The 12,509-nt window shown below is 41.3% G+C and overlaps 1 pseudogene; it reads left to right on the top strand.

The window, feature by feature from the left end:
• The first annotated feature begins 259 nt into the window (after positions 1-259).
• Positions 260-12,509, top strand: part of LOC129378896 (traf2 and NCK-interacting protein kinase-like) — a 45,617-nt pseudogene continuing 33,367 nt past the window's right edge.

Genomic DNA, 12,509 nt, shown 5'->3' with positions numbered 1-12,509 from the left:
CGCGCCGCCTCCTCAGTGCGCCTCGGCCGCTGCTCCTGTACGCATCTGTCCTCCGCGGTCCCGGTTCTGGATGAAGGCATGTAGGACGGGCTGTGGCGGTCCGAGCAGCATGTAGCACCTGGAGCTGCGCGCACATCGCCTCCTCCTTTTCCTCCTCCTCTTCCTCTCGGCTCTGCGGGCTGCGCGCCTCCCGGATCTTTCCTCCGGTCGGCATCGCCTTCAGTGGATTTTTCGGGGCTCCTGTCGGGGCGGGTGGGGGTTCGGCGCTCCGGCCTGGTGAAGAGGAGAAGAGGAGCGAGCCTTCATCACTTCCCGGTCGATGGTCGTTGAGGAAGCTTCCATCTTGAGTCGCGCTTCTACCGACGGAACCATGGCGAGCGACTCCCCGGCGCGGAGTCTGGATGAGATAGACCTGTCTGCACTACGGGTAAATGTCTCGCTCTGTGCGTGTGCGCGTGCGTGTCCTTTTTCTGTGTGAGCGCGTGCATGTGCAACACCTGTCCCCCCTCTTCCCTCCTCCTCCTCCTCCAGCTCTCCATCCTCTCCAGCATCACAGTGGATGTGTCTCCAAAGGCGCTTTCAGCGTGCACGCGCGTGCGCCAATCCCACACTTGTGTAGATGCGCGCGCGCGTGGGGACGCTGATTGAGGAGATCAGGTCGGTGATCAGATGTATCGGTGGTTTCTCTGTTTTGGTGTTTTCTGCTCAACAATTGGGACGTGATGTAATGAGGCCCAGAGCTGCCGCTGGCGCGCGCGCGCATGCGTGCGTGTGCGCGCGCGCGCAGAGCCGCTCTTGTCTGCACTATGTGGGGCAGATGTTAAGCTCCTCACTGACACTTTGCACAAAGACATCAAATGCACGCACGCGCACTTCCTCTCCTCTCTCACAGACTCACGCACGCACGCGCTCACGCACGCGGCGGAATAGCAGCGACGATAACCGCAACAGCAGCGAGTTCCGCCATTTCGTGATGTGGCGACAGCAGCTTTGCATCACAGCTGCTGATAGGAAGTGCAGTGCCGGAATGTGAGCGTGTGCGCGTGCACGCGTTATAAAGAAAAAAAACTGAGATTATTTCACAGGTCAGCCATGATGGCTGGATGAAGCGTTTCATGGAGCGGAGGGTTATATCCGCGCGGCCCCCGCCTGTTTCTGCTTCCAGCTGCTTACGCAACTCGGCGGTACCTGCAGAGCCGCCGTCAGGTCTGGACATGAGCGGCGGGGTGGGTCTGCGTGTCGGTGTGTGTCTGCAGCACACACACCTGCAGGAAGCAGCAGCAGCAGCAGGAGGAGGAGGAGGAGGTGATGAAGGCAGAAAGATGTGAGGAAACACTGAGGAAGAGGTTCTGCAGAACCAGGACCAGAACCAGCTCTGTCTCCCTCAGTGCTTCAGAGCAGAAATTAGGTCACTTCCTGTTTCTGCATCCCATCTCCCAGCCCGGTGTAGTGTTCGTGGTCCGGCCCATCAGAACCTCTGATAGGGTATAAATAGCTGTCTGGGTTTCTGTTATATCACCGCTGAATCATTTGGACGAGCCTTACAGCGCCATCCTGAGGACGCAGCACAGTTCACTGTGACAAACCATCAGGAAATACAACCGTAAAGACCACTGTCTGGAATCTGCACTTATTCTGGATATTGATCGACTAAAATTTCCCGGTCAGACATTAATCTGGTGTCGTTTTCACGCCAGGGCGCCAGATGGCGCTGTGGTTTCACCCTGTAGCCTTCAGATCGTTAGCTAGCATCTCAAACACAAACCAGAGCGTCTCCAGTTTATCAAGAAAAGCTCATGTCGCACAGATATTTAGTGTCAGCAGTTGTGTTAAACCGAACAGGTGGAAGAAAACATTTAGCATAAAGCTACCGGACGTTGTTTTTGTCCGCGGTGCTTAGGGGAAAAAAAACTCCCACCGGCGGTTCTGCGCATGCGCAGTTTTCGCTGGAGGCAGTTTTCGCTGGAGGTTTTCCACTGAAAACCATCCATACGCCGAATAACGACCTGGTTGTACTGGACTCAGCCTGTAAGTTCGAACTGTTCACTGAAAATTCACAGATTTTTAAAATATATAAAAAAAATGCAACTTTAGACCTGAAGCACCTGGACAGAATGCTAATCATTTAATGTTCCTTGGTGCTAATTGGTTGTTCTGCAAGTTGTAGATAAGGAAGACTAGGTATTAGTAAAATATCAGGTGAACTATTAGCATAAACATTTATGAACGTTTTTAGAGGGAGTCTTCAGTATTTGTGTATTTTAGGAATCTGTAGTTGTGATTCCTAAACCTGGCTTCCATTGTATGTTCTGGGTTTGTTGTCCTTTCTGAAGAAAATCATCCCCACAGCATGATGCTGCCTCCACCGTGTGTCACTGTGGGGGTTGTGTGTTCCGGGTGTGTAGATGTCATCAAACCCAAACACTTTTCTACATGCATTGCCTAAAATACATGTGGAAAACCACAAGTGAGTGCATAGCTAAAATTTATCTTTTAGCTATGCACTATTTTTCAGATTTTATTTTTTTAAATGCTTACTTTCCCTTTTTGTTCTACTTTCTCTTGCACTGAAACATAAAATCGAGTGAAATTTGTGTTTTAATGAAAACATTTTTATAAGTTGTGCAAGCTTCATTCTTTGTGCTTTGCTGATAAAATCAGCTCAGTTGATGATTTTCTGAGCATGAAACTGTTTAGTTTTCAGAAAGACTGAACAGTCACTGCACACCTGCTGCTGTAGAGAAACAGTGGAGATGGAGGTTATTTATCTGACCTACTCACTCATCTGGCTGTGACTCGGTTTCTGCAAACCGAGTCCTGAAGAGAAGGACACGTCAAACGGTTGTGCCTCCTAACAAACTGTCATTTTAAGAGTAAGCATCTGAAATGCATAAAATATTTACCAGAATGCTAGAAGATTTAGAAAAGTTTCAGGAAATCAACTGTGTGATTTAAATCTAGCTTAATCTGCTAGCAACATGGCTAGTTTATTGAGCTAGGCTAGTTAGCTATTCAGCAGTTTCAGATTCAGATAAATGTTCATGTTTCTAGTTTTGTTTTCTATGCATTTGATGACATTTCAGGCATTTAGAGAAACATTTGTTCATTTTTCATGCTAATGAAGAACATACAAAGTATTTTAGCAGCTAGCTTTAGCAGCAGTTAGCTGATTTTGGGTTGACTCGCCTCAGACTGTTAAACTCAGGAATGTTTTTCAAACTGCTGATGTGTTGGTGTCAGTTTGTAAAAGAGATTTCATTTCATCTTCTTTTCTTTTCTCCTTGTGTTTCTTTTGTTTTTGCTTCTTTTTGACATTATTTTTGTCTCTTTAGGGTTTTTTTCTGACCAGCTGTGCTTGTTTCTTTCACGTTTTTGTTCTTTTTTGTCATTTTGTGATCGTCTGTGATTGTTTGTCGCACTGCGTCCACTTTGTGTCTCCCTCTGGTTGTTTTCCATCTTGTTTTTACAGCCAGATTGTGTCTCGCTTTCTTCTCTTAACTGTCTCTCCGTTTGCTTTTGTTGCGTCTGTTTTGTGATTTGTTCTTTCTGGTCTTCAGATCATTGTGATTATTTTCATCTCATTGGTTTTACTGGTAGAAACTCAGTTTTGAGAAATCCTTCTTGTCGTTTTTGTTCTGTTGGGTTGATTGTAATTTTCTTACAGATATGGATTATTTCTTGGAAATGTTTTGTTGTATTGGATCAGTTTTTAGTCATATTTGGTTTGAGTTTACAGCTACAATGCACTTTCATTTAATTATTTCAGCTCTTTATTCTCATGTTCCTGATTCTCATGTTTCAGCCTCATAGTGTCTCTTTTTTTGTTTTGTTCTGTTTCTATTGGAGTGTTTTCTTCATTTTGCACATTATTTTTCTGTATTATTTTGCCTTTTTGTTTGTTCTTTGCTTTATGCAAACAGCAGCAGCTTACAGCTGAATCCTCCCGTCCTGTGTTGGGAGTTAACCTGTAATCTTCCTGTGATCTGATGGTTTACGTCTGAGTCAATAAGCAGAAACAATGATGATGTAATCGACACCATGAAACCGTTAGCCGCCACAGATAACTGGATTCAGACTCAACGGGATTTCTCTGTGTTCGATCAAAACAAACATGTCAGCGTGGAAATCTCAGCTGTGACGGATCTCAGTGTTGTATTTTCTTCTGTGTGGCCTTACAGTGTAACAGTTAACGTGTGCACGTGGAGGCGCGCGCACGCGCACGTGACGCTCGTCCTCCAGGATTTCATGTGCTTGACTTTGACCTTGAGTGGAAACGAACGTGGCTTTTTAAGCTAATCCTTTTCAGGAGGATGCACTGTAATAGTCCCAACGCTCTCCGGTGGGCTACTGTAGGCACACACACACACACACACACACACACACACACACACACACACACACACACACACACACACACACACACACACACACACACACACACACACACACACTCACACGTTAAGATTGTGTTTGGAGTATTTTATGGTTTTAATTAACCTGGAAATAAGATTAAGCTCCTCGTTTACCTGAGATTTTTTTTTACCTGAGATATTTTTTTACCTGAGATTTTTTTTTTTTTTTGCCTGAGCTGTATAAGACATGTTTACAAAGAACCATTCTGTTTAGCTATTTGTTTTACCTTTGGTGGAGAAAATTTAATGCTTATCTTGCTAAAATAACTGAAGTTAAAAGCTAAAAAATATTAAACAGTCATGTTTTAATAATGAATTAATTTAGCCTTTAGTTAAATTAGCTACCTGGATGTGTTTCAGTCTTACGGCTTTTTAACACCAACTTTCTGTCCTTGAAGCTGCAACTGAAAACTAGCTTTAGCATCTAGCTATTGCTATTTAGCTTAGCTCAGCTAGGTAGCTACTTCTCTTTTAAATTAAAATAAATTCTATTATTAAATATTTAAATTCTAAATCTACAGTTGTTTTAAAGAAGCCTGGTGGAAATTCATAAACATTTAAAGGGAAATGTATGTTTCTAATTTAATGAAGAGGAAAATAAAGAACTGTTAGCTTTAGCCGAGGCTAACAGCTAGCTTAAACTGTGGTAGATAATCAGATTCAACAGATTAATGTGTTTTTATGATGAGATAAAATGAAGGAAGTTCATGTAGCTGATTATTTATCAGCGTAAAAACAAACTTCAGCTCAGATCACAAACCTTTGATTCCTGAACAAAATGATTCAGAAGACGTTATAAAAACATTTCATCAAGCTCAAGAAGATTAAAGTGAATTATTAGTTCAGTTTTTGCTTTAGATACTTTTGAATGCTGTTTATTTCACAACACAAGAGAAGACGGTTGATTCTCACCGATTGATAAACTGATTGAACTTCTGATACAAGATGGCTGAAATAAAGTAACTAATGTCTGACTCAAAACTTTACCTGTATTTAAATTAAGCTTTTCCAGTCATTTAAAATGTAGTCACCTGTAGAAAACATTTATCTGACTTCATTCAGACGTTTATTAGTCTCTTCTTCATGAAACATGTTTTACAAACGATGTAGAAAGTTCATTTTGAGAGGATTAGTGCCTGAGAACGTGCTGCAGAGTTTCCCTCCTGCAGGACTCGTTGTGCTGACAGGAAGGATTTTAAAGTGAATACTTGGGTCTGCAGCGGCGCTTTAATAACGGGTGTTTGTGTGTGAAGGTCAGCTGCGTTTTAAATCCGTTCAGCTGTCGCTCAGCTCTTCGTCTCTGTTTCAGGACCCGGCTGGGATCTTTGAGCTGGTCGAACTGGTTGGAAACGGCACCTATGGGCAGGTCTACAAGGTAAGACTTGCAAAACCTGGAAACTCAGCTTACTGTTCACCCTGCAGAACTCACTGCAGCTGATATCTGCTCATTAAAACTAACGCATTTTGTCTCCTTGCTGCGGTTTACATTTATCTACATTTTTTAATGTGAAGGAATCATGGAACAAAAAGGTTTTATATTTCTTGTTACTCACTGATTGCTCCATATTCAGAGTTGGGTTGTAACTCGTTACATTTACTTGAGTAACTTTTTTGAAAAACTTACTTTTTAATTTCACTATAAAATATTTCTATTCTTACTTGAGTGAAATTTCTGGAAGTGGGATTTTTCTGCTCCTTTTACATGAACAACTCATATTTATTCCTGCATGAATTAAATAAAAATCAAAATGAAATGTTTGAGGTTAAAATGCATTTTTCCTGATTTAATATATTCTGACGGTCGAATCTGCTCAGGCTGTTTCTGTTTCCTCCTCTTTATTATGACTTCACATCAAAAAATCTTATTCTCACAAAGAAATTCAGGTTATTATTGACTTCCTGTGAGAGGCTGGACAGCAGATAACCTGCCGGTTTATTTTTGTGGATTGTTTTACCTTGAAAGCGATTACGTCTGCTGGATGCGACGAATCGATCTGACATTTCTACAAGTTGACACCTCCTCTGCAGAAAATGATTGATGGGGCAAAATTAACACAAACTGTGTGAGCTCATAAAAAATAACAAACACATGAATGGGGAACGGCTGTGAAAAGCTGGAGCCACCCTGCAGTCGGACTCGTCGTTTTCTGGGTCAGAATCTCCTGATTTCAGAAAAACAATCAACTTATATATGCAGTTTCTGCTTTGGAAGCATAAATTAACTGTTCAATATTCAGACAGTTGCACCAACTTCATGTTTCCTGTTTTATTTTGAAAACCATCCAACCTTTTTATTTAACTTGTAGAGGTTTTCCTCTGAAAGTGTTGATTTGAACGCTGCTGTTGTGACTTGAAGTTTTCTAAAAATCCATCCTCAGGACCAGAAAAACATGTTTTTCTTTTCACTTGGACAAATGAGTGATAATGCATCGCTGCTGCAAATCATCTTAGCCCTGATTGGATTTCACCGTTCGACTCTCCAGGCCAGAAATGAATGAGAATTAATTAGCATTCTCTGTAATATCCCAAATTAACTAATTTTATTTCCTAGAAACTTCACGACATGGCTTCTGTTTTTCAGAAATTATAATGAATCTGAAGAGACAAAGACATTTTGATGTAATTTTTTTCTCACATGGAAAAAACTCAAATAGAGAAGCTGAAAGTCTGATTTTCAGAAACCGGATCAGGTTTCTGTGTTCCGCCTGTTCCCGCCTCGGCTCCCGGTTTTTATTTGAACGCTGACAGCGCTGTGGTTTTAGAAAGAAGAAGAGAAGTGTGGTTGATGTTGCAAAGCTGCTCCTGCAGAGCAGGGAAGCGTTAAAATCTGTTAATTCAGGCGTGGAAGTGAAGCGGCTGCGCAGGTTTTCTGACTGCGGTTGTTTCGGTTTTCCTCTTCGGGTGGTGCTGCATCGGATAAGGCAGGGAATCAGTTTATTCAGTCTGTCTGATTGATCGGAGAGCAGAAAGGATGGATGTCGCCTTTATTTCAGCTCCTTGTGAAGAGTTTCTGTGTTTACACTGTAAAAACTAGCAGGTTGAAGAAGATGCTCCTGCAGTTCATTCAGAGATAAAAATATATCAGAAATATACACCTGAGCTTTTCAACTGAAAAATCCGACCTTCATTTGATAAGTAAACGCACCGCATTTAGCCGCACTAGGTCGAGCTAGCAACACTCTTCGTTGTGGAAGTTCTTACCGACAGAAGGAAACTCAAACTTAGTTGCTTTCAGGATCAGTGAGGTGTGAGGATTATTTAAAACACACTTTATTTCTGGCAAACATTTTCTGACATGTCTGCAGCTCATTCAGGGAGAGAGCGGCACTTTAGCAGATAACAGGAAGGCTGAACAACAACAGCTACGTTCACTCAGCCGGAAACATGACCAAAGTTACTGAAGCTGACAAAATAACAAAAAACTAACTGGAACTAAATCATTCTAGAACATACTAAAATTAAAGATGCAATCCTTTTTAAGGTTATGAATCTTTTATAGCTTTTTGAACTGATGTGAATGGATTTCTTTCTTTCTCCTTCCTTCCTCGGTCGATGTATAAATCACGTCACAGTTTGACCTGACATGATAACAGACAGGATGTCAAATTATTCCAGAGGTTATTATGATTAATCATAATATTGTTGTTTTCAGATCATTTTCAAGTAATAAAATGATAAATTGATGCAAGAACACTTTCTCAAATATAAATAAACTTTAAAATTTAACTCTGAAACTGGGAGACATTTAAAATATACAACATAAATCAACAAAAGAACAAAAACAACAAATAAAATGAATCAGTTGTTTTTCTGTAAACAAAGATATCAGGTTTAACCCTTCATTATGTTACGATCAGCTGCTGAAATTTGAACCAATGTTTCAGTTTTGGTCTCCAGTTGAGCTGAGAGTTCGGGGCCATCAGGCCTTCAGGAGCGTCGCCTTCCAGGAATCCAGCTCTGGATTTCCCATCAGCGCGTCAACAAGGTTTCCGACATCAGGATGTTAAAATCCTGGCCTGTAACGCTGAGGTTTCCTTGGTGGCTGCAGCTTCTTCTCGTTTCCTGAGCTGACCTCCATCGGCGGGACGTTACGCAGCATGAAGAGGAAGTGTTGCCTTTTCTCATGAATCTGATGGATTTGCTGATAAATCCCTTGTTCTTAATTGCTGTGAACTAAAGCAAAGAGCAACCTTTCATGTGTGACCGCCCTGCAGTTTCAGAAGAGCTCTTGTCTCCTTCAGATTCCCCTGAAAGGCTTTAATTTGGAGACAAATGTCGGGATGTTGCGACGCCGCGGCCTTTTGTTCGCAGAGAGGGGGATCTTAGTGATTCTACTTCCTGAAAATATCACAATATGTGACTCTTTCATGCAGCCTGCAATTTGCAGGGTGATCTCACTGGACGAAGAAGGAACCAACAAATTAGTGTCGGGTTCCTCCTGAAACCAAAGCAAACAGGAACAAACGGGCATTTTGGAGGAAATCACGCCGTGAACATTGTGAGGAATTTGGCGTGTGACGTGTTTTAACCTCTGATCATGTCGTGACCAGCTCTCCACTTAATTAATTACAGGAGCCAATCATGTTTCTACAACCTGCGTTTGATCAGCTACAACATATTTACCTTTTAAATTAAATCTACTTGGTATTTCTATCCTTTTTATCTTATGGTCTCCTTGGTATCTGCAGATTTTTGATCATTGTTTGATTATTGCTTTATCATTTTCAGCCTTGAAATTGCAATTGCTAAATTATTTAATATATATAATGTGCACAAAACATTTTTTTCTGTTAACCAAAATTATTTAAGGTGGAAATTGTTACATAATCACATTTTGGCTCCACTTTGGGTTTTTCTAGACATAATCTTACAAACATAGTTAAACTAGGATTTTCCTGTAGATATTTCAATCTAACTGTAATCTTTCATCTTCATTTGAAATTCAGAGTTTTATACATTTCCACACTTTCGTTTGGTTTTCTAGTGATTCTGAAAACATCCCAGTCATTTAAAACGAACTCATGCTGCTGGTTTTTGTTTTTGGTGTTTGGAAAAATGAGCCTTTCATAAACCGTCTGGATCTAGCAACTCCAGTAGACTCTTATTTCATGACATGTAGGTAATCAGCTCCATCAAAGCACCAAAGGAAAAGGTTTTATGTTGGTTTGTGTCAGCAGCGTTCGAAATGTGAGATTAGGACCAAACGTCCGGGCTCCGTGTGAGAACGTTATCTCTAAAATGTTACATGTCGCCTCGTTGCACTCGCCTGTTTGTCCAGGATGGCATCAAATGAAACCGAGTGCAACAATGTTTGCAACAGAGATCACTGCTTTCTGGGTCAAGGCTGTTTTCTTCTCTACTCTGGTCAAACAAGCTTCATTTAAAAGCTTCATTACAGCATCAGAAAGTCAGCTGTGGTTCATCCTTTGGATTTAGTGAGGAAGATGATATGCTGTTATAATAATTTAACCGTAAACTGAGATGGATGTTATTAAATGGCGAATCTGCTTCCATATGAAACAGTGAAACCAGAAGCTTAAAAAAGAAGCCGGTCCTGACTGGAGGCGAACTGCAGGATACACAGAAATAACAATCCAAGGAATGCAGATGTTGAAATTAGAAACTACACCAGGTGTGTGTGGGCAGCGAAACCCAAAACCGGGAGAGTAAAATCAACAAGATAGCAAACTAGGTTCAGACAATACAAAAACTAAACTATCCAAAACATGCTGATAAAAATCTGAGATGAAGAAGTGAAGCATGACACACAGAGGGAGAGAGAAAAAGTTTCATTTTTGTCTTTTATGACGTTGAGAGGCGGAAGAAAAGAGAAGACAGAAGAAATTACTTCCCCAAAGTAAAACCTAAACATTTTATTTTGAGCCCTTAACTCTTTTGAGCCGCTCCAAAAGCAGGAAGTGGATGACAGTGCAGGGCATTCTGGGTAAATGCAACCAAAACAAACCTGCTAGCCGCGCGCTAGCAGGAGAAATGGCTCCTAGTCAAAGAGAAATCCTCCAACACTAAAATCTGACGCCTCCTCATTTTTGTTTCCATTTGGTGAGGAAGGAAGTTCCCCTCACTGTCTTCAGAGGTTTTTATGTCATTTCTTTCAGTGGCTTTTAGTGCAGCGCCCCCACAGGCCAGGGAGGGAACAGGTTACCCATCAGTCGAACCAAATCTATCGTACTATCAGGCGTGAAAACACGTTTAGAAACCGATCTCAAAATGACATCCACATCAGACTGATTATTTTTCTGAATCAGTAGATTTTAAAATGATAGTTTAGTAAAAAAAAGTGTTGATTGAAAGAAACCAGAGAAATGCATCGTATCCCCTCTTCTTTGAAACGAGTAGTTCCTGTAGTTCCTGACGTCAGCTGCCGGTTACTCTTGTTGAATTTGTTGCTTCTGACTCGTCATGGTGACATTGTTGGAGAATCCTCAGCAGCAGAAAGGACTCCTGTCTGCTCGATTCGGTCCAATTAACATCATTTCTCAAGCGCTTTGAACCATCTGAAGATGATCTATTTCCTCTTCTAAGAATAGATTCGTAGTAAAACAGCTTCCCTTTAAAGCTGCCTGTAACTCAAAGGCTGACGGATCATCTGACCTTCAGCGTCTCGCTGCAGAAACAGCATCAGGAAGTAAAATCCCTCGCCGGAAACTGATAGATGTTGTTTGTTTTTGTGCAGGTTTGAGTTGTGCAGATAAACTGAGATGACGGCCGCTATGCGTCCGTCCGCTTTGGGCCGATTTCTGGATGTTTTATTAATTTCTGGACCTTCCGGAGACGACAGGTTCACACAACAGTTGGGATTAAGTTCTGTGAACGATCACAACATTATTAGCTTCCGCCTGGAGAAACTGTTAAAAGCTGTTTGAGTCGTGTCGCACTGAAAGTTTCTGCTTTAGACAAATGATACAACCAGAACCCGAGAGACTGTCAGGGAATCCGCCTCAGAGAGGTGAGTTCAGGCAGACTGCTGGGTCTTTATGGCACCTGGACTGAAACAATCTGATGCAAACTCAGAAAAATAAAACCGACTACAGAAAGCAGAGTGTGATTCATCTGTGAAGTATTTTAAATCACTGCCTGTATTTCAAAGACTCATTAATCATTCCCTTGCAGACACAAGTACAAACAAAGTTCTGGACTCTTCAGCAGAAGTTTCCTGCTGATTTCCTGCTCCAAACTTGATACTGGTTTAGGTTTTTATTTTAACTGGGAAGGTTTTAGATTTGCTGCTGGTTCACCTGAATGTCTCCTCTGTGAGAAAATAACACATATTTCTATTCTCTTCTTAAATCGGACAGCATGAAGACATTTATAACAGTTTAATAGATAAAACTACATGGTTTGTTTCATCCATCCTCCCAGCATTTAGCTAAACTATTTACGTTAGCTTTGGAGAGGCTAGCAGCCTGGGCTAACCCAGAATGTTTAAAACCTAATTTGTGATTTATGAACTTTCACCGATTAGCCTGTCAGCCTCCTTCATGTTGTCAGACAGGTTCTGTTTTAGTAATTTCTAACAGTATCATGTCTGGGTGTGACTCATAAAATTTAACTCACCCGTCCAAAAACTTTATTTTATTGCAGTTCCTTCATAATGTAATGCAGGGAGAAATTATAATTTTCCTGAATCATCATTTACAAACTGGGTTTTGGATTTATTCAGGATGTCTTTGTCTCATATTAAAACATTGTTTTGGGCAGAGCTGGGGTCAACCCTGAAGCATTTAACTTTTGACTTTTCTGGCTCCAGCCTGTTAGATCTACATCTGAGTTACATAACTGTATTTACCTGGGAAGTCGCAGCTTCGTTTCTCTTACAAATACGAGCAAAACTTTGTCAGTGATAATGTAGGAGAATTTTTTTGTTTTGCAATTCTAGGATTTCTACTAAATAACAAATGCAGTTGAAATTAAGTTTATTCATGTGATGAGTCGTTAAAAACACGCCATCGTCCTCTGTCTACTTCCTGTCGTATTCTTTGTGGTTTTTGCCAGTAGTAACTTCCTGTTGCTGATCATGTGACTCGCGTGATGAGAGAAATGTTTCCAATGCAGTTGGAAACATAAACCCACCTCAGC

Source organism: Poeciliopsis prolifica, unplaced genomic scaffold (genome assembly GCF_027474105.1).
Source record: "Poeciliopsis prolifica strain line A6 unplaced genomic scaffold, Auburn_PproV2 SCAFFOLD054, whole genome shotgun sequence".
Lineage (NCBI taxonomy): Eukaryota > Metazoa > Chordata > Actinopteri > Cyprinodontiformes > Poeciliidae > Poeciliopsis > Poeciliopsis prolifica.
Note: the sequence above shows the minus strand (reverse complement) of the source record. Positions and strands in the feature narration are given on the sequence as shown.